This window comes from Odontesthes bonariensis, chromosome 16 (assembly GCF_027942865.1).
Source record: "Odontesthes bonariensis isolate fOdoBon6 chromosome 16, fOdoBon6.hap1, whole genome shotgun sequence".
Lineage (NCBI taxonomy): Eukaryota > Metazoa > Chordata > Actinopteri > Atheriniformes > Atherinopsidae > Odontesthes > Odontesthes bonariensis.
Window position 1 is genome coordinate 19321855 of NC_134521.1, and position 23641 is coordinate 19345495.

General features: G+C 38.0%; 1 protein-coding gene across 1 annotated transcript in view; it reads left to right on the forward strand.

Annotated features, from left to right (window-relative positions):
- Positions 1–23641, forward strand: part of opcml (opioid binding protein/cell adhesion molecule-like) — a 187988-nt gene that overhangs the window by 159108 nt on the left and 5239 nt on the right. The window lies entirely within an intron of this gene.

Below are 23641 nucleotides of genomic sequence, written 5' to 3' on the forward strand. Positions count from 1 at the left end.
CTGAAAGACTTGTTTAAATCTACTGTAAAATAGCAGAAACAGTTTTGAATTTCACATTTGCTAATGAGTTTGTGACCTGTATATGTAAGACACAAGCTTTCGTTGTGGTTATTTTTTCTTCTTCTAAGGTTTTGATGTCTTGTTCAATGAATGTCTTAGTTTTTCTTTTTTATGTAAGTTGCCTTAGTGTTTAAAGTAATGAAATTATATTAAATGAACTAAATGACTGGTTAAATATTTTGGCCAACAACTCTGGAATTGCTGTATGCATTGCACAAACAAATAGAATCTGGTGTGGCATGCACTTGTTGACAAGGTGTTGATCCCACACAGAGACTGTTTGTATTTGTTACACAATTGGTAAACAGATAATTATATGTTCCCAGTGTTGGAAAGATTATCTGTTTACTCAGTCAGCATGGATAGATAGATGTTTAGACAGATTAGTGTGTGTTGTTTAGTTTGTTGTATGAGCAGTGAAACCCTGATAGTCTGTTTTGCATTGAAGCTGCTGTAATGGAAATTATTTTAGATTTTTTTTTAGACTTATTAATCAATTATTATTAATTCATTCTGTGGAATGATTACAAAATATTAATTTATTATTTATCTTGCATTGCTCCATTACCATCAAAATGTCATTTCAGGGTTCTTAATATACATGGAAAGAAACCCAGCAACTCCCTGTTTAGCAAGTACTTAGTGACTGTGGGGGAAAAAGAAACTCCCATTAAAACGAACCAGCCTCGTGATGCACAGGTATTTTGGCCTGACGTCGGAATCAGCCAATATTTAGCTTGTTGACTGCAATGGGCCTATCGGCAAAAATGATATCATAAGCCGATGGCAGCAGCCGATGTTTGTCTAATGTTGCACTGACTTTGCCCAGAAACTGGCAGGATTAGCCTCCTACTAGAGTTTCAAAACTGGGTTTTGATATTTCAAGGATTACTTATAAATCTCTTGTGTACAGTTGCTTACATCTTTTATTTCACTGCTATTAATTTTTACCATCTTTAGTTTTGTATCAAACGTCAGCAACGTCAGTCTCCTAATTGGACTGTGACAATTGTCTTTTCATTCATTGGTGATTTCGTATAATTCACATTTAGAGGTGCTGCTAACAATAATGGTCAATGGTTTATTTTCAAATCAATTACACAAGGGAATGTAATAATTACTGGAATGTTACCCTGTAGCCTAGCAACACTAATTAACAATTAAACTGTGAGGCTGTGTGAGGCAGAGGAAAGAAAAAATCCTGACAGTCTATTGCTGTCCCAGTTTGTTCAAAGTATCTATGGAGAACAGAAGGGTGACTTGGAGCCTAAATATGTATTCAAGTAATGGACGCTGTGTTCTATGTAATAAGAGTGCGTAAAGAGATTGGAGATTTCATATTTGATAGGTATAGATTGTAAAATTTCAAAATTAACATTCAGTTGGTCGTAGCTTTGGGTTCTATTTGGATTTTTCTGTACCATCTGATCAAGTTTATGTTTAACTACCATTGACTGTCTACTGTCTTCTATAGATTAGTGTTGAATGATTGACTCATTAATTAAAATGACACCTGTTCGTTTTCTCTTTTATTCCTTCAGTTGTTACATTTTACACGCCAATAACACCTAAATACAATTAGCAGCCTGTCTCTAATTTGTCATGTCTGTCAGAAATAATCTTTCAACTCACAACTGCTTGGTTTCTCAGAGGATAAACATGTGTCGTAGAAATTACAACCATGCTTTGTATTAACCCATTTTAAAATGACTGCAGCAAATGATGTTGCTGATTAAGTAGAAGTATCAGGTTGGGAAGTATTTCCCTAAGTTGATTGAAAAACAATTAATCTGAACTGTAGTATTTTCGGCTACTTCAGCTGTAGAGACATGCTGTAGTGAAGTAGTTGGTTTTGACAATACGTGGGCATCATAATTCAAGGCATGTAGAGGAGGTCATGTATGAGTATACTGCCATCCCTACAAGCAGCAGAAAGAAATGAGTTGCCACATCTACTGTTTATGCAAAGCAACCGTCATCCTCATGCTGATTTTTTTTGCATGACCTAGCTGGTAGAGTGGTTGTCTTCCAACCGGAGAGTTAACAATCCAATCCCTAGTCTGTCCATGTGTTGAAGTGTTGTTGGACGAGACACTGAACCTCACATTATTCTCAATATGTTCTTCGGGATATTGTATCGCAAAATCATGCAAACAGCGCAGCCATAGCCTTTGCCCCCGTTCCTTTCTTACCTGTAGCATTCCCTCAGTGCGTACAGAACTCTGCAAGAAGACATTTAACCATTCTGCCCCTTTGACACAGAACATACTACAGCAGCATCTGAAGCTGTCCAGTTTGATTCCACTCAGGAATTTTAAAATTATTTCGAGGTAAATAAATAAAATGTGTACATATGTAAATATGATAAGAAGCACTGTGTGAGAGTCTGTGTGAATGAGAAACTGATTCAAATTGTTTTATATATCCAAGACAAGATTAAAAGGCACTACATAGGTTTGAATCCATTTCGAAAATCAGGGTCGCATGTAAATCTAGCTATAGTCCAAGCGTTATTTCTTACTTTGAGCAAGGATGAGAGATCAGCTCAAAACCAGAAACTCTAGATAGGCTTTCATGATGATTCAGTCTCGTGTACCTTCTTGTATGCCATTGATCCCACCGTAAACCATGCCTCTGTGAGCTGCAGATTTCTCTATTTAATTCAAAGCTTGTTGTTTACTCCAAAATAATTACACATGTTCATTTAACAAAAGCACAAACATTAATTGTTCCCAGCTCTATCCACCCTTAAAATTATGATTTAATTGATAGACTGCTATTGTGAATGTTTAGGAATTTCATTGTGGCTGAATTGTTATGGCTAAACACAGTCTGCTTCCCCTTTGAAAGGAAAAAAAAAACACTCAAAACCACCTTAGTGGTAGTTCCTTCAAGTACGTGTGTTGGGTACGACTGTTTTAAAATGATCATGTACAAAATACAGTAGAAACATGTTCGCATATGAGACATTTGCAAAAGCCTTGGAAATACGATCAAAGAAGTGCAATCACACTCACTGAGTAATTATTGCATAATTAAATGAAAAAGAATGTGAGACTGGCAGATTAAGTGGAATGGAGCCATTTAACCCTTGTCCATTCCATTTTAGCAGCCCTTTACTCGGTTACAAAGGGTTGGACTTCACTCGTTCTTGACTTTGTAACCTATCATACACGGTTGCATCAGACTTTGTCGTTGTCATAGAAATACTGTATGAACACCTGGTAAAGTGCTTTTGAGGTAATTACTTCAAGAGTGGGTGTCACAAGGAAGACATTTCGCTACGGTGACATACAAACAGGCTCCCAAAGAGAAAACAAAACCAAGTATCCAAACTTGAAAAAATGTTTTAACCGGCAAATTAAATGGTCTAATGACTTGAACCAGTTTAGAATAAGAGGGCACAGCAGGAGAGGAGCTTAGGCACACTGACAGACTGAGAAAGACATGGAGAGATAGTGAACCATGTGGTCAATCACCATGGATCAGAAGCCATTTTCAACCTCTAGTTTACTCACTTTAGTGCTGTGGCAGCCTGGTAAGGACATAAAAAGCTCATTGTGAGACTAAAACAAATTACTGGTTCAGGTCAGCATTATCTTAACCCGTCTAAACACTGAGACAAGAGCTCAAGTGTCTCTTGATGTTGTAGCAAATCTCTTTCACACACCAACACCTTCTGCTTTTATTAAGTGCTGGACTATATCACACCAGCAGACATTTGTAACGGCTTTCCACTGAAAGGATCACTTAGTTTCTGAGCTGATAATTCCCACTAAGCAAAAATTGATTGATTTGTGTTTGCTTTTATGCTACCAATAAAACCAAATCTAATATTTGAAATTTCTCTCAAAGCACTTATCACTTTGTTGATTATATACACTTTTGAATCCCAATTCATTCATTCAACAATGTTTTTTGCAAGTGTCTCAATTTATTGGTTACCCATAAAAAGAAATCGGCATCAAGCTCAGTTCATAACATATTCTGCACAAATTAGTTTCTTTTTATATCTCCGAGCTTCTTTTACAATTTTGAGCTTCTTTTATATCTGTGAGCTTCTAGGTGAACAATAAATGTTGTTTGAATTCACTTTTCTGACATTGAAAGCTGTTTGAATAACAGTCTCAACCCCTTATCATAAAAGTTTTAGTTTCCAAAGTAAGGCAAAACTATACCGGTCCCTCTTCATAAAGGCAGATGGCAACTGTGTGAAGTTACAGTGGTTAATATTTAGGTTGTATGCTAAACAACCGCTGCATTGTTAATAGGGCTCACGTCTTACAGGTTGGCATGAACAGAAGGCCAATATCTCTTCCAGCTTTTAAAGTAACAAAACAACCTTTTTCGTTATATATTGTGTTGACCATTGTTCTTGTTGAATGTTGACAACTTTACTGAATAGTAGTTTGCCCAGTGGGAGTTTATAAAGCTGGTATATGAGCGCTCTTACATGTTTTAATCCAGTAGTTACAATAGTTGCCAAAGGGAAGGACATAATTTTTAAACAGGCTTATGTGTTGCTTATTTAGGATCTACTCACATTATGCTGATTACTGCTACATTTTCTGATGCCAGATATGACAGAGGAAAAATTGAGACAGTATAGGTATTTACTTCCAGGGCAATCAACATGCTAACCAGGAAGGCATTTTCTAAACTTGCAGTTATATAACTTATTTGTCAAGACAAGACTGCACGACTATTTCAACAGAGATAATAAAACTACTATGAAATATCTTGATATGTCAGTCTTCACTTACAGTTCATTTTGAGAGAAACCGTTTTCCAACACAGGACAAAAGTACATAATCTATGAATTATAAGGTGGTATGTCTCAGGACATAATAAAACAATCAATAAACAGATCTTAACATTAGGTAAAATTACATATTACATTGTGTAATTTATGGAAGAAAAACTAAGTCAAAATGTAGAAGCTGCGTTTGAACATCAAGGTCAACAACAGGTCCACCTTTACTACTTTGGTCGGAATGAAGAGGTTAAGAAACAGTCAGGTGCTGCTAATTAAATGCGCTTTTTTAATTGATCATTAGCAGTGTGTGAGCGCCTCTATAAAAGCAGTAGTTTTGTCTCAATGCTAACACAATGCAAAGGAGGAAAGACATCAATCGTGATCTTAAAGATGCAATTGTTGCTGACCATCAGTCTGGGAAGGGTTACAAGGCCATTTCCAAATGTTTTGGATTCCATCATTCCACAGTTAAAAAGTTTATTCCCAAACAATCATAAAAGTTGTAATCTTCCCAGGAGCAAACGTCTAGTACCAGAGAGTTCACCCCAAGGTCAGACTGTCCAATGCTCAGAGAAACTGCAAAAAACCCCAAGAGCTTCATCTCAGGCTCTACAGGCTTCAGTTAGCATGTTAAGTTTAAGTTCATGCCGGGGTTGCAGGAGAAAGACTCTTCTCTCTAAAAAGAACATGGCAGCACAGCTTAGGTTTGTAAAGTTACATCTGAACAAAGCCACAGTACCTGGACACCTTGCTGTCGTTGAGCCCACCATGAAGTTGTAAGATGTTTCTATAAGCTGTTGAATGATACGGTGTGGTTAGAAGCTAGAAGAAAAAGATTTCTTCCTTTGTTGTGGGGGGGGCATGGCAGTGTATAATACTTAGAAACATCAGCTTGTTGCCTTCTGAATCCCATTTTATGATTTAAGTCTTTGTTCCCAATTTCAAAACAACATGGTCAATCATCAAATTTTGCATATATCGAGATGATTCTCAAGGACACATTTTTCATGGGAAATATCTCTTTTTGCAGCAAAGATACGAACAAGGTTATTTATGAGGTGCCACCAGGGACATAAATCAGAATTAACTTCCATATACACATGTGAAATTAAACTCATCCACATACTATACTCAAAACCTTGCACAAACACTAGTGAAAAGCTCTCACATAAACTAGTGAAAACATTTACCTCTTATATAACCTACTCAAAAGCTCTCATACACACTACTGAAAAGCTTTCATATATACTAGTGAAAAGCTTTACCTTTCATATATACTAGTAAAAACCTCTCATATACATATGTCAAACCTCTCGTACACATATGTCAAACCTCTCATACACATATGTCAAACCTCTCATACACATATGTCAAACCTCTCATATACATATGTCAAACCTCTCATACACATATGTCAAACCTCTCATACTCATATGTCAAACCTCTCATATATATATGTCAAACCTCTCATACTCATATGTCAAACCTCTCATATACATATGTCAAACCTCTCATATATATATGTCAAATATTTGTGGATTTCAGTTGAAACGGAAGGCATTTCAGTTGAAACGGAAGGCATTTCAGTGAAAAAGGAAGGTGTTTTATTAAACCGGGAGTTGTAGTTTTAAACAGAAGTCATTCTGGTTAGCTTCGTGCATTTTGTGCAATCTCCTGCCGGTATTTTATGAAAGAAAATAAACGACAATTGCTCAGCCACCCGCTGAATACCTCACACAAACAGCGGCATTACTCAACTTTATTTTGGCTTCAACGGAGACCCTGCAGCTGGCCAAGACATGCTGCGCTGGCAGGACGGAAAAAGAGATGCTAAGCGGCTATCCGGCGAGTCCGGAGCTGGAGTTGAAGTGATCGGTTGCTGCCCAAGCCTTGTAGCCTTTGACAGCAGTGCCGTAACCAGCATTGAGGACACACAGGTCATGACCTCGGTATTTTCCCCGGTGTTTTTTTTTTAAATTAATTTATTTTTTTTATTCAGAGAAATGTCAAATTAATATAAGATGAAAATAGTTATGACTTTGATTGGTGGAAAGATCAGCATGCATTCTCATTTGTTTTTCTGAAAATAAAGTCCACATAATCCCTTTATCATCACGTTATATTTTAAAACTGAGCGGAAAAACGCCACCCGACTTTCTTTTTTTTCTTTTTTTTTTTTAACGCCACCCGACATTGGAAACATGTTTATCATATTACACAGCTTCGACGCGAAAGTCAGCTATGGAAGCAAGATGAAGAAATCTACTAAACAAACTAAACTCAGCTTTGGAAAGCCAACTGGCCAGGGGAAAAGAAAGAGAGAAGGAGGTGAGTTCATTTCGGGTCCGGGTACTAAAGTATAATCCGTTTTTCTGTCAAAACGAAAAAACGAAAAACGGAAGTAGCTGTCCTTTTTCCTTTTTTCGTTTTAAACCAAAAACGAAAAAACGGCAAAAAAACGGATTTTGTTGATTTCATAAAAAAACGAAAAACGAAAAAAACAAAATCAAATTACGACCCAAATTTGGTTTTTGGAAATTACTTTTTTCATTTTTCGTTTCTTACGTTCGAACATGACGGCAGGCAGACCGGAAGCGGAAGTAACGCCAAAATAAAATTAGCGTGCTAATTTAATATCAAACATATTTTCCGCTTTTTATACACCCATTGTAGGTAGTAGGCTGCATTTATTTTAGTTAAGTGAAACTACAACAGCTGGTTGTTTGGGAGAACGTGATAGCCTATATAAAATTATAATACGCTTAAAAAAAGTGACCACAGCCAAATATGACAAAAGATGAGGCTAGCCTTTCATTTCTAGCTGAACATTGCATCTACAAACCTTAAACAAAATAAACAACCGTCTTTTTTTTTTCTTAAAAGATGTTTTATATTGTTTTCATATAATTTTCTGATGGCAATTATAGAATGCGAGTGCGTGTGTTATATTGAAAGCGAGGCTGTCTATGAATATAGACAACAGTGAGGTTTTTTTTTTAATGTGTTTAATTTTTTCAATAAGCAGACATACAAAAGACAAGACTAGACAGAATAATAAAACGACGACAACAACAACAAGCTGGGAACAACAACAGAAAAATCAAAAACTCAAATGGAAGGATCAGTTTCAGATAGATGTGACAGGTACATTATACAGTATTAAATGAGCTAGAGATACAGCGGGAGCTGAAAAAGAATAGAGACACCCCCCCCCCCCACATGTCTTTATTAATATTTTGTTTACTTTGTTTACTCCACTTTGTCCGCACACCTGCAACATTTTGGCTTCAAAGGAGCAAAATGCAAGGTCACATTACAGGGTCTGACATGTTCACTCTTAATTGTAGGCTATGTCAGGGTGTATTTTACTGTAATCTCCAGCAATCCTGGCATGGGCCCACTGGGAAGGCCCAGAAGGAGAGAGACCGGGTCGAGATCGAGGTCCTTTTTCACAATCTTTTGCATTTCAAATAAGATATTACTCCAATAAATTTGTATTTTAACACAGGATCAGAAACAGTGAGTAAGATCACCAATTTCTGTCAGAGACTGTGGTCAGTAGCACTGGAACTCCACAAGGAACGGTGCTCTCCCCGGTGTTGTTCACCCTGTACACCACTGACTTCAACTACAACTCAGAGACCTGCCACATGCAAAAGTTCTCAGATGACACCGCCATTGTTGTATGCATTAAGGATGGGCAGGAGGGGGAGTACAGGGGACTGGTGGAGAACTTTGCCGGATGGTGCAGGTCAGGACCAACCAGCTGCAGCTGAACACCACCAAAACAAAGGAAATGGTGGTTGACTTCAGGCGAACCACCCCGCCCCTGGTGTCTGTCTCTATCGAGGGGGAGACAGTGGAGACAGTCTGCACATACAAGTACCTAGGGGTACATCTGGACAATAAACTGGACTGGTCTGCAAACTCTCACGCACTCTACAAGAAGGGTCAGAGCAGGCTCTACTTTCTGAGGAAGCTGAGATGTCTGCAACAGACTCCTGCTGATGTTCTACCAGTCTGTCATGGCCAGTGTGCTCTCCTATGCTGTGACATGCTGGAGGGGTAGCATTAGGAAGAGAGATGCTGGACGCCTTGACAGGTTGGTGAGGAAGGCTGGGTCTGTTGTAGGCACAGAACTGGAGGCTCTCACTACCACAGCTGAGAAGAGGACACTGAGCAGGCTCTTCTCTATAATGGACAACCACAGTCACCCTCTGTGTTTGCCAGCCAGAGAAGCCTGTTCAGCTACAGGTTCTGCGCGATCCCCTGCAGGACAGACAGGCTACGGAGGTCCTTTGTCCCCAGGGCAATCCAGCTATCCAACACCACACAGAAAGAGACTGCCATAGGTGATTGGACTGCATAACCCCCCCCCCAATAATCAGGAACAACTTCTCTGCACTAGGACTCTGCGCTTTTTCACTAGGACAATAGACACATACTGTGTGTGTGTGTGTGTGTGTGTGTGTGTGTGAGAGAGATCTGCCTTTTTGCTGAATGTATGGAAGAGCTATATGGTTGATATATGTGTAATGATGTGTGTATTGCCTTGTGTATTTTCTATTGATGTATGTTTGCTACTGGACACCTTAATTTCCCTCTGGATTAATAAATGATACTCTACTCTCTACTCTATGTCCTACTTTGCCCGGACTTCCAGTGTAGCCTAACTCCTGGCCAATTCCCACCTTCTCCACTCTTACAGCATAAGATGCCATCACTCACTTACCATGTAATACGCTGAACTACCCTAACTTCCGAATCAGTGTATTGAATGAAGCACTGTAGCCTACACTATAAACAAATATGCTTTGCTCTTTGCTAATGGCAGTTGTGTATGTATACATGTCAGCGGACAAGCTTCACCCTTATTCCAGGGATTTATTATGTTTTGTCTTACAGCCTTGTATGATTCGGAATAAGAATATGTTGAGAAATGGATGAAACAAAGTGTCCCTGACATAAAATAACAGAGTTCCACTGATTTTTCTTATTCATGTTCAAGTTCATGTTGTTCCTTCATTTAGCTAATACTACTACTGCTTTGATTACCCACTGAAGCCTCTTCCTGTCTGCCTCAGTGCAGGTCCCAGCGGGCTCTCAATACAAGGTCTTCAGCAGTTTGGTGTCTAGATTGTTCAATCTGGACAATGTGGTGGTCCTCCTCACTGTTGGGCCCATGCCAGGATTGCTGGAGATTACAGTAAAATACACCCTGACATAGCCTACAGTTAAGAGTGAACATGTCAGACCCTGTAATGTGACCTTGCATTTTGCTCCTTTGAAGCCAAAATGTTGCAGGTGTGCGGACAAAGTGGAGTAAACAAAGTAAACAAAATATTAATAAAGACATGTGGGGGGGGGGGGTGTCTCTATTCTTTTTCAGCTCCCGCTGTATCTCTAGCTCATTTAATACTGTATAATGTACCTGTCACATCTATCTGAAACTGATCCTTCCATTTGAGTTTTTGATTTTTCTGTTGTTGTTCCCAGCTTGTTGTTGTTGTCGTCGTTTTATTATTCTGTCTAGTCTTGTCTTTTGTATGTCTGCTTATTGAAAAAATTAAACACATTAAAGAAAAAACCTCACTGTTGTCTATATTCATAGACAGCCTCGCTTTCAATATAACACACGCACTCGCATTCTATAATTGCCATCAGAAAATTATATGAAAACAATATAAAACATCTTTTAAGAAAAAAAAAAGACGGTTTATTTTGTTTAAGGTTTGTAGATGCAATGTTCAGCTAGAAATGAAAGGCTAGCCTCATCTTTTGTCATATTTGCCTGTGATCACTTTTTTTTAAGCGTATTATAATTTTATATAGGCTATCACGTTCTCCCAAACAACCAGCTGTTGTAGTTTCACTTAACTAAAATAAATGCAGCCTACTACCTACAATGGGTGTATAAAAAGCGGAAAATATGTTTGATATTAAATTAGCACGCTAATTTCATTTTGGCGTTACTTCCGCTTCCGGTCTGCCTGCCGTCATGTTCGAACGTAAGAAACGAAAAATGAAAAAAGTAATTTCCAAAAACCAAATTTGGGTCGTTATTTGATTTTGGTTTTTTCGTTTTTCGTTTTTTTATGAAATCAACAAAATCCGTTTTTTTTGCCGTTTTTTCGTTTTTGGTTTAAAACGAAAAAAGGAAAAAGGACAGCTACTTCCGTTTTTCGTTTTTTCGTTTTGACAGAAAAACGGATTATACTTTAGTACCCGGACCGCTATCGTTGTCCTCAGCATTTCAAGCAACAGTCACAAAGCCCCTTGGTTAGGATTTCGTTTTCCAGTCGGCACAAACACACTGCACACAAAACTCTCTCTCAATTCGATTTTCCAAAAAAAAAGTAGCGACCTGTAATGAAATTATTGGGAATCGTGACACGGCTTGGGCTGTTAAGCTAACTTTTTTTTTAAATCAGGGCTTGACAGCTTTGTGCCAACTGTGGCTAGTGGTCATTCAGCCTCACTAGCTACAGTTTTGTTCAGTGCTATATGGCTTCCGACATGTAAATAAAGCAGACTAATAGAAACTGGGTCAGAAACTTATATTTTTCATTTTACTTAAAACAATTGATGATGCACACGGGGCAAAATAACAGAATGAAATACCCCGTGTACTCTCTCATATGACACAATCTTGAGGTTAGTTGTGCTGCTCATGGTGCATTATGAAGCCAAGTTTTACCAGCATTTAGCTAGTTGTCAGGCCCAGCATGATACTATGTCTTCTCTGTGTTGAGTGAATGGATTGAATTGAGAATATACATCTAAAATACAGCCAACATCTTGTGGTCTGTTTGGCACATTCTACGATGTTAATTTAGTGGGTGGATTCAACCAGTTACTTAGGTAAAATGATTGCATTTTCCCTAATGAACCATTTGGATTTTATTGCAAATGGTGTCTAAAATTTTGCACATCGGTTAGACCAATAGCCCAACTCATTCATTTGACCTTTTAGTGGGTCATGCACATGCATGGTGATGATGGTGACAATAGTAATAATAATAATAATGTAATATTAATAATAACAATAATATTAATGGTGATGCTGATGATGATATTTTAAAACAGATGACACAGGAGAGGATGAGAATGAGGGAGTTGAAGAGAGAGAGTCTGTAGAGGAAGAAAGGGGAAGAACTGAGTCTCACTCACACTCACTCACTCACTCACTCACTCACTCAAATACTCTACTTTTGTGATCACATTGTTATAATAAACTTGTTCACCTACATATTCACCTCCTTGATGGGCTTGTGATTTACCTCTGTTTATTCACATTTACAAACTGTATTTTAAAAAGTCACCATATTAGGATGTTTTTTTTGTCAAATAAGATTTATCGCAATATTTGACCTCGGTATTTGAAAAATCCTGGTTACGGCCCTGTTTGACAGGGTCCTGATCGTCTCCGTTGTAGCATTTGACAGGGTCCTGATCGTCTCCGTTGAAGCTAAAATATTGTTGAGTAATGCCACTGCTTGTGTGAGGTGTTCAGCGGCCTGCGGACACGTGCTTCGGAAAGGCACGGTCGCGCTATTTACACCTGAAAATCGAGCGCGCTTCTACAGTATTTTAGCTTCAACGGAGACGATCAGGACCCTGTCAAATGCTACAACGGAGACGATCAGGACCCTGTCAAATGCTACAACGGAGACGATCAGGACCCTGTCAAATGCTACAAGGCTTGGGCAGCAACCGATCACTTCAACTCCAGCTCCGGACTCGCCGGATAGCCGCTTAGCATCTCTTTTTCCGTCCTGCCAGCGCAGCATGTCTTGGCCAGCTGCAGGGTCTCCGTTGAAGCCAAAATAAAGTTGAGTAATGCCTCTGTTTGTGTGAGGTATTCAGCGGGTGGCTGAGCAATTGTCGTTTATTTTCTTTCATAAAATACCGGCAGGAGATTGCACAAAATGCACGACGCTAACCAGAATGACTTCTGTTTAAAACTACAACTCCCGGTTTAATAAAACACCTTCCTTTTTCACTGAAATGCCTTCCGTTTCAACTGAAATCCACAAATATTTGACATATATATATGAGAGGTTTGACATATGTATATGAGAGGTTTGACATATGTGTACGAGAGGTTTGACATATGTATATGAGAGGTTTTTACTAGTATATATGAAAGGTAAAGCTTTTCACTAGTATATATGAAAGCTTTTCAGTAGTGTGTATGAGAGCTTTTGAGTAGGTTATATAAGAGGTAAATGTTTTCACTAGTTTATGTGAGAGCTTTTCACTAGTGTTTGTGCAAGGTTTTGAGTATAGTATGTGGATGAGTTTAATTTCACATGTGTATATGGAAGTTAATTCTGATTTATGTTCCTGGTGGCACCTCATAGTTATTGCTCCATTTTGTTCAAACAAACAAGCCTAACAAAGACTTAGTACTACAGTGTATTTTACAGAATTGAACACTCACTTAGTCTCACAGAATTCACACACAAAAAAGTCCTGGCAATAGTGTTTAGACCTTATTTAGATGTGGAAGCAGTGTTGATACAGTTTCATGGGCGAATTGATTTCTTGATAGCGTCAGGTCAATTTTTTGGAGTCAGTGGTCAATGCCCCCTTTAATGGCTTATGGAAATGAGCATTCTGGATCTATGCCAATCTACAGCTCTGCAGACACTTTTTCACCATTTGAACTCTCCCCTATGAAAAAAACCAGAAAAACACACTCGACTAAACCGTAAATACCTTTTAGGTCATTTGTGACCTGGAGCTACCTTACATGCATTCTGATTAATTTACGTTGTTCCTCAGATTGTCTGTGTACATTGATTTTCTGTTGTCAAAAGGTTAAACATGATAAATGCTTGCTTCTAATGTTTTATCCAAAAGGTCTTTAGTAAAGCACGAGTGTAACCTCCATCAGGTAATATAGGTTGAAAACTAAAAAAAGTGGCGTCGTGTTTCCCACTTTGGTCTCACTGTGACAGTATTTCTGTAAGTTTGTCGGCTTATTGTCACAGTTCCCCAGAGTTTAGTTCAGTGTCGCATTTTCTTTGATATTTAAGTGTTGTTATTGCAACAGCTTAGGCTGCTGATAATGAGAAATTATTGGCCAATTCCATATGACATCATTTAAAAGCAGAATTTGAGCAGGAAAACAACAAGGCCACGAAAAATGTCCAGTTACTGTCCCAGGAAAAGTTACGACTGTTGAGAGAATCTCGTACATAATCTCATTTGGCACCTTTGACCTTGCTATAGACACACAAGTTGTTTTCTTGAACACATCATAACTTACAGTTCTGAAGCTAATGCTCACTCAAAATGTTGGCTTTCAGCCGCTGAGAAAGGAAAGCAGCTAGAGAAAGGGAATGTAGAGCATGGTTGCATGCAAGATGAGACTGTGTAAACAGGTGCACACTACCTCCAGTTTAATCATAAAGCATCAGCAGTGTGTTGCAGCAAATTGTCCACATTTAGCAAGTTAAACAATTACTCTACAGTAAGATGATGATGGATTACAGCTCTGATCTGAAATGAATCACCATTTGAAATAAATGTTGTTTCAATAATCCAGCATTGAACCAACAAGTTGAATGAGGATTTGGCAACAAATTTTTGAAAACAAATATATTATTGCTGTCATCCAGTCCAAAGTGTAAGCTTTAGTTGCCATAAGTAAAAGAGCTTTTAGAACTGTAATTTATTTCAATTCCTGTTGAGGTATTTTACAATGGCTCTGCATGATGGGCTTTTGGGTGGAATGAGAAAAGATCAATGTCATGCATAATTGAAATGATTCACAATTGCCCTTCATAAATGTGCTAAGGAGAAAGTGAACTTCTGTCACGTTTGGTGGTGTTGTGAAGAATGTAGGACACGGATGCAGATATTTCCAAAAAAACAAACTTGATTTATTTTAAAGAACAACAAAAAGCACGGCTTAGCCGGATTACAAAAACTAAATGATGAAAAACTTGGCAAAAACTAAAACCTGACGATGACAGAACATGGACAGACCTGACTTTGAACAAACTTGACTTGAATAACTTTGGCAAGGACGCATGAACGACGGTGACTATCATGGGTTAGGGTGAGGATCTGGCAAAGTGAAGGATGAAACCTGGAAACTAAATACTGAGGGAGTGATTGGTGAGTGGGGAAAAACACAGGTGACGTGAGTGAAGGTGATGGCAGGGCAAGAGAAACATGGCAAAAACTAAACAGGACCTAAAAACATAACATAACCAAATAACTAACAGACATGACAACTTCACGGCAATGAAAATATTTAGGTTGACCACTATATCAATATCTGATGTTAAATCACAATTGGATTTAAGATGGATGGATTGTATTTAAAAATATATTCATCAATGCATGCAGGGCTTTTGTTGCACACACCGCTACAATAAATGCCATTTTCAATAGAATATAAAAGAATAGAATAGAAAAATTCTTTATTCATCCCCCAATGGGGGAAATTCAAATTAGTGAAGTAGCTCAAAATAATTATAAATATTTACAATGATTGTGCATTAGACAATAATAATAATAATAATAATAATAAATGACTAAATAAATAAATACATTTGAGAAGATATGAACTAAATAAAATGATTAGTTGTTCCCCACTTGGACAGACTGACAGTTTTATGATAAACTTTCTCACCGCACACCCACAACAAAAAAACCTTCCTTCATCTGAACAAACTGTCAACAAGTCACCAAATACATTTTCTAAAACAAAAACACATTTGAAATGGGTACGTGTTTTAATTCCCCAATATTGCATATTTGGTGAGAGTAGTAAAAGTCTCTTCTTTAGCCACTGTGACTTTTATTTAGACTTTAATTTACACAAGACTGTAGGCTTACAGAAAAATTCACCTGGAATAACTGCATAAAACAATTAAACAGCAGAAATCTGTGGGTACAGCATTAATGCAGTCCACCCCCGGAGACTAGTGCTATCACAGCAGCTCTGCAGCGAAGAGGTAATTGTTAGAGGCTCACGGGACATGGTCGAGAAAGTAGTGCCCAGTTCTGTAGCCCGTGCACTCTATTAGTCTCACTGCAGAGCAGAACACATATGCAGAGGGTAAGTATAACAGAGAGGAGGGATTGGTGGGGAGATAAAATAAGGATTTTAGCTAATGTACTATCCTCATGAGGCATCCATACATGGAAGCCTTATAAAGAAGGTGCTATGCACAGTCTCAGCACAAGCACCTGTCCCACATCAATGCTGCCTACTAACTAACACAGAAACCAGGTTTATTGCTGAGAAGATACAAATAATCATTAATGTTATTTTTGAGTTGAGTTTATTGGTAGTTTTCAGTTTTTATTGCTGAATAAAGGTTGTCATAACATCTACAACTGTAAAGCTTTGGCTCTTGATTTAGTCACATCTGAGAATGTGATTTACTATTCCCGTGCTTTATCTCAACATTTGGTGTCAGAAATGTGCCACCTGGGAAAGAAAATAAAGTTGAATATGAGTTTGTAACCTGGGGAAAATTCTCAACTGCCAAGTTCAGGGGGGAAGGGGCTGTGAGAGGATTGTCTCTGTCCAGGCACCTCCTTTGACCAAATTGTGCCAGAGGATATGGCTTCATTGGCCTCGGTATTATAGCAGTGTTTTACTCCCAGGGGAAGCACTGAAAGTAGAGCGATGATGGTCCGAGAAGGTCATTAGAAAAAATTAAGACTGGCAGATGCAGCTAAACTTCAGCGTGTCCTTCAACGCACAGACTGATGCCTCAGGCAAAGAGGTATTGGTGGAATATGACAGCAAGGTGAGGGAGAAGAGAAAAGGCCAGTGGCTCGTGTCAGCAGGAAGCCAGTCCTGAGGGAGACTCCTTGCTCGATAGGGTAGTTGGAGTGCCTCGCCACCAAATGGACCATGACCCGCTTCAAGTACTGTCTGCTGAGAGCAGAATTCAGCTTAGAGAGGGACCACAGGGCTCTGCAATGGTTAGAAACCATGAGGCTCTTGAAATACCTGCTGGCTGCTGTCACTGCAGATTCACAGCTTCATACCAAATGTTCTCAAGTGTCTTTTTTGAGCAAGAGACTTCCTGTTAAATATCCCTGCTCTTCGAGGAAGGAGCACCCCACTCAGAGACATGCCCGAGTATATATGACCTGTAAAAAAAAGATAGGGAAACATTTACTTCTGCAAAACCCTTTAGATGTACCCTCCTGTGCCAGTGTGTGAGGATGCTGATAATTACATGGTAATAATAATGAACTTAACCTTAGAAGCGTTTGAAACTTTAAAGCTCCATTGCCCATGAAGATTAGACTTTATACGTACCATACCCAATGATTACTGTGGCTGTCTCTCACCTTTTCCTTTTATTTTTAGGTATTTGCTTTGGTTACTTTTCTAAACACATTGCTCAGTAAAAACAATTTGGGAGATTTTGTTTTTTTACACTTTTTCTTTTTTTTGTTTATTTTTAAGACCAGTATATTAACCTATTTTTCTGTGTGACGAATGACAGCTACTTGCACTCCTTTGTGTGCATCCCACTTAAAGACTCTTACGCAAATGTGAAATAAGAGGCAAGAGCAATTTTACTATTTCTGTCTTTGCTTTTAGTAGCCGCCACATGGGCAGGCCTCTTGTTGAAAACTATCTAATGTGGGTTGGACCTGTAAGAAAGCAATGAAATGAAAATTTGTGCCAGATCCAAATTTAAACTTATGTTTCCAACTTATATAGAGAATACACTGGGCTTCTTTTGGCACTGTTTCACGGATGTGACACTCTATGACCCAAATGCACGTGGTATATTTATCAAACAGCAGTCAAATTGTGTTGAATTGCTCAAAATGGCCACAGCCAAGATTGAATAATTTTCCGATTTGATAACATTTTTAGTTTTGAGTAATGACTATTTCCAAAGGTACAGTAACTCTGCTGTTAATTTTTTGTTTAGTTTATTGAGGATTACAGTTTATGCAAATCTGCATGCCAAGGTGTTGATTTGCTGGAACGATAGTTTGGTTGTGTAAGAAATTGCCCCAAATCCAAAGTATTAGACAAAATAAATCTTAAAGCCATAATGTGTAATATTTCACGTTGTCTATTAACAAATTTGAGTCTTATCATTCACAAGTATTACCTCAATCGTTATTAATTACCTCCATCACAAAAGTGCAGTGTTCTTATATTCTTTATATTCAGCATACGAATGTACATAAGAGTGTTACACTCCAATGAATGTCTCCATGTTGCTCCGCCATTTTAAAACTACGGGATTTGTAGAAGGACATGTCCGTGAAATATTACACATTATAGCTTTAAGGGCTAATTGACAGGGAAACTAAAGCCAGTCAAATGTATCCTGACCTTGAATGGCAGAAGAAAATTATTATAATGCCTGTCAATATGTTGCATATGCAAATGTTTGATACGATCACCAGTGAATGGTTAATAGATTGTATGAATTTAGTTCTTCTCTAGGCTTGGTCACCACTCAAAGTGCTTTAGAGTACAAGCTTAATTTACCAGTGTAAATAGAAATGTATACATCACTTAGTCTAGAAGTGCAGCACTTTTATCTGTCATTCACACTTTGGCAATGGAGGCATCAGGGTTAAGTATCTCGCCCAAGGACATTTCGACACACGGAGCATGTAGTCTGGTGGAGTAGTCTTCTTTACTTTGGAAGGTTCATAACGGAGTTAAAGAACTGAGAAATATCTTAAGCAGCAGCCACGATAAGAGCCTTTCAGAATATAAGGAAAGGAGCTTTGCTGCTTCCCAAATGATCCCTTTTACCATAGAAAACACTGAACCCTCCTTAACTAAATTAAGTAGACGATTTTCCCCCCACAGTTTCCCTACAGCACAACGTTCAAAACAATGTTCCATTGTATTTAACCAGTTTTACCAACTGTGATTTGTGTGCATAAATATGAGGACAGGAGGGTTGGAGTAGAGGGTGGAAGTGGGCAGTATGTGACAGCAATATAATTCCCTTTTTTTCTTTTTAGATTTACCAGCCTTCCTGATAAAGCATCAGTTTAGGACTTCTTTAGACAAACTGTCTAAAGCACTTTTTGTATTTTGGCAGACTGATGTAGGTGTGGCTTGCTTCTTATTGTAGATCAGTCATCTTTTCTTAAGTCCCTATAAATTCTTCAACCATATTTCCTTCAAATGAGGTCAAGGAAGGAGCTTAGGAAACGGCAGAAGGTAATTTTTCTTTATAAGTTTTATTAAAAATCTACAAGAATTAATAGGCCATAATAAGCTCTAAAAAAAAAAAGTTAAGATTTTACCCTCAAATGAAATTGTAAATCCAAAAGTGAAAGTAATCTTAAATAATGACTAAGGAAACCCATTGACCGCTGGGATAGGCCCCAGCCCCCCCGCGGCCCGACCGACGGATTCAGCGGTATAGAAAATGGATGGATGGATGTAATGAAGACAGCGGGATGGTTGCTGTCAGGCCTGGTCTCCATACAATGATCTCCAAGGCAAATAATCCCTCAAGTTGTTCTAAAAGTTTTGAAGCTGTAGCTTTTCAGTAAGTGTAAGATTGACTTTTGACCACATTTTATTTCACACCTGTTCACAGTAGGACACTTTCTGCCTTTGTATTACAGAGTTTCTTACTCTTTTCTTTTTGTAACCCACGTAATTGTTCAGGAGCAATCACTCTACAAAAGCCTCACCGAGTGGCGTCTACGCATCAGAACTCCTTAAGCAAAGGTTCTCTGCCAAGTGCTTTTAGATGCTCATTCATGCCGGCTCCCACCCAGTATTTTAATGGCACTCTTATTAGCCATGCAGTCATGCTGTATTGACACTGATGCTGTGCTGGAATTTTGGCCACAGAGCGGTGATGTGGGTGTCGATAATAATGCTGATTGTTTTTGTGTATTTGTGCATTCAAAGTAACATGTGATCGTTATGACCTTTTTACTTTCATTCACTGGATTAATCTACATTGACATTTGCATTGGCATATTTGTACTGCCACCGTGTGTGGTTGTTATTTTACACTTTATGCATGTTTCTGCATGCAGGTTTCTCAACCAGAATCAGCAGTGTATTGATCCTGTTCTTTTATGAATGTTATTTTTGTTCTCCTTTCAAATTGTTACTCGATTGGAGCGTCGCTAGCAAGTATAAGCAATGAGAACATGTACACCCTCAAAGACGCATAAAATGATATTCTGTTCAACATTCTATTTGTCTTTAATTGTAGGATTCCAGAAAGTCTAGTGAAAGAAACAAAAAAGCAAGTACATGTAATACAGAAAGCAATAGACCAAAGTTGGTGAGTGAATTAGGTTACTGTAATTTGACAGTAAACTTCTTTTCAACCTTGGAAATCACTTGAGAAGTCACACTTCTAGTAACTCAGCAGCAGTTTTTCCACCTAATATAGTTATTCATGATGAAAATGTTCAATTAACTCTGCTAGCAGATCCCCTGGTTATATGCAACAAGCTGATTATCCCTTGCCCACAACCTTTTTAGTGAATCCCCAGCCAGCTGCAGCAGCGTCTGCAGTTGAGGATTTGCAAAACATAATGATATTATGCTAATGTAGAAATATTGCTGGATTGACATTTCTGCTGATTGGGATTAGTGCTCCTATCCATTTTCACACCCACACAGCAATGGCTTAAGGTCTCGCTGTCATAAGAACATGCTTTTAACATCGCTGGTACTTAGGTGGCTTGATTCGATACAATTACTTTATTTTCTTTGTGTAATTAGTTTTCTGAATACACCTAATGCATATGTTCATCTTTCAGCTGATTTATTTTCTTCATTGTGTAACGATACTCTGAAATAGCATATGGGATCATGTGTTTAACAAAAAAGTGTTGAAGAAAAAAACTAAATATGTTGTAAATTTCATTCTCTTCAAAGTAGCTTCTTTTTACTTTGATGACAGCTTTTCACACTCTTGGCATACACCAGCTTTATGCAGTTGTCACCTCGAATGCTGTTCCAACAGGCTTTAAAGTAGCTCAGAGATAAGTTGAGCTCTTCTTGGCTGCTTTTCTTTCACTTGTTGTCCAACACATCACAAACCACCTCAGCTGGGTTTAGTTTTGGGTGAATATGGAGTTCATGTCATCTGATGCGGCCCTCTCTTTCCTTTCACTCTTTTCCTTCTTGGTTAAGTGCCCCAGGTCTGGAGGCTCGCACTTTGTCATTGACCTGTTGAAAAACAAATGATGGTTCAACAAAGCTCAAACCAGACTGTATTACTATTTCACTGCAGAATTCTGTGGTAGGGATTCTGGTTCAGCGGGCCTTGAATTTTGAATAAATCAGCATCCTTTCCTGAGTATGTAGCACAAAGACACAGTGGCAAGAAAAAAAATAGTCTGAACAGACCATTCCACAAATTTCCACTTTGCAAAATTTCTGTTTCACTTATTGGAATACACCCCCACGTTTATACGTACTGTTTACATTGAATATGAATACATATGAATCACCACAATAGAGTAACTAGCTCATGGTGGGGCCATGTGCAGTTTAAGATTGAAAATCCAAAGTGACCCTGTGAATGAACCCTAATAGACACTGAAAATGATTTATAGTTATGTGTAAGTACTCAATCAAATAGTCATTCATCTAAATATGCATAAAATTGTATACAAAGAGGATGCAAATGATACAACACACAACACCCACTCAACAAAGACGATAAGCTCAAAGGGTAAATCAGGTAATTGATACATACAGGGGAATTAACGCGCTCGATTAGAAATACAACCAGTTCAAGTCTGCATCAGATAAAAATGATATTCCTCTTTATAAATAAATGATTTGCATTTCAGTGTAAAAAATCTAAACCTTTAAAAGATCACTGTACTTTCTCAAGCAAAGGGCCTTAAAAGTGAAACTATTACTAAGAATGTATGAATATGCCCTTGTATTCAAGGAGGTCTGACGTGCTAAATACCAATGTACCTGAGAGAGGATATTGAGTTTTTTACCTCTCTGAAGTGTTATGCCACTGAGTATTTTTAGGTTCAGATATAGCATCTATGGAAAGTGGTTCTAGTTTTAAGTGCTCTTTGAGTTTTTCCTACATAGACCACATGAGCATTTTATGAAACAAACAGCATTTCTTGTTGAGAAAATGTGCATGAGCCGTAACCATACTATTCTTTTCCTGGCAGAGCATTTTGGAAAGTTCTATTTTTAACAGTTAGATTTTACCCTAATTTGTCACAACTTTGGTGGGTTTTTTTATTTGCTATTTTTGTCAAAGGAGACACGGTATGCCCTTTTTATCATGAGTTGACACAATTTTTGTGAATTGATGAGATGTCCGTGACATGCCCTGGTCAAAATACGACAAAAAGACAATCAACCAGTTCCTTTCAAAACCATGAATTTACCCTTCTGTTGACAGCAACCAGTTTTAGATGTTGGAGTGACTCACTCCACTCAACTACATCCCTTTCTTCCATAAAATCTATTTTAGGATCAGTAGTGCTCATTAACTCTTGAACCACATTGATACCATACAACAGAGCATGCGGTCTATAGCCTGAGAGCTAACACTAGCACACACAACAAATCCAGCTCACATTGCCACACACCAAATGAAAAATATCTGACTAGCATATTCTGGAAAATAAAGATTTACTTAGTCTACAGCACTGTACAGTTGGGTCTGTTCCCTCATTGAAGCAGAATCTTGTTGTCAGTCAGATGGCCTGCAGCAAACTAGCCCATGTTGCTTAGGCACTGTGTTTATATATCAGTCAAATATCACGTTGTAATTCCTCCAACACATATGGGCTCCTTAAAGCTTCAGGGCTTCACTGTTGGGCCATTCCTCTGTGTTTTGTTTAAGTTTGTAGGGGCTAATGTTGAGAACTGTTGCTGATATGGGTACACTTGAACTGATATTTTTTTTCTACTCGAGGAATGCTGCACCACAGATAGTATATTAATAATAATGGCCAATCAGAAATCCAATTCACCTGTCAGGATATAAAATGGGACATTACATCTTTTTTTTTAAAGTACTGGTAAAGGATTATTAGCCAGTTTCTTTCTGAACTTAAGTTAACTATATAATCACTGATGAGAATTTACTATCAACAAGAAAGCAAGAAAACTTCCCATGCTTGAGGTAAAATGAATATAGCAAGATTTGATGTTGTGCTTGGATGGAAATAAAGATGGGGAGGCTGTATAATTCCACTCCTGGGAGCATTATGTAGTAATACACTGCAAATCTAAACGGCTCGCTGAATGACATATTTTCAAACCTAGGTGGTACGTTTTTGAATTGGTAGAAGATAAAAATACCTAAATATGGGAACAATACATTATTCTTTTTTTTAATAATATGTACCCTTTCAGTTTAATATCAATTGATTTATCAATTGAAAGTAATGCATTGAATTTCAAATCGTGCAAATATGTTCATGTAGTTTTTTCAAATTCATTTCTAAGAACCGAGTCCACATTTTTTGCAGATAATGTTAAAAAGGTGATCTTCAAAAAATGTGGATTAACTTAAAGGCTACAAATCTTTAACAGAAAGCTTTGAATTACAAACATAGGATCCAACAAAAGAAAGAAAAAAAAGTATCCCTGCAAAGGACTTTTAGGTCCTTTGTTGTCACTGAAAGAAAGGCCATCTGGAGGAGCTTAGAGCGAGGATTGCAGAAACCTCAATTCTCCATACATAGCAAACATTTTGATTTTGCTTTGGACTGATGCAAAGAAACTAAGACTTTCTCGTTTGACAGTTTATGTTGCTGTATCCTAACAACTTTCTCTCATTTCGTCACTTGGGGGAGTTAAGACATGAGAAAGTAATGCAAGTGAGGAAAGTG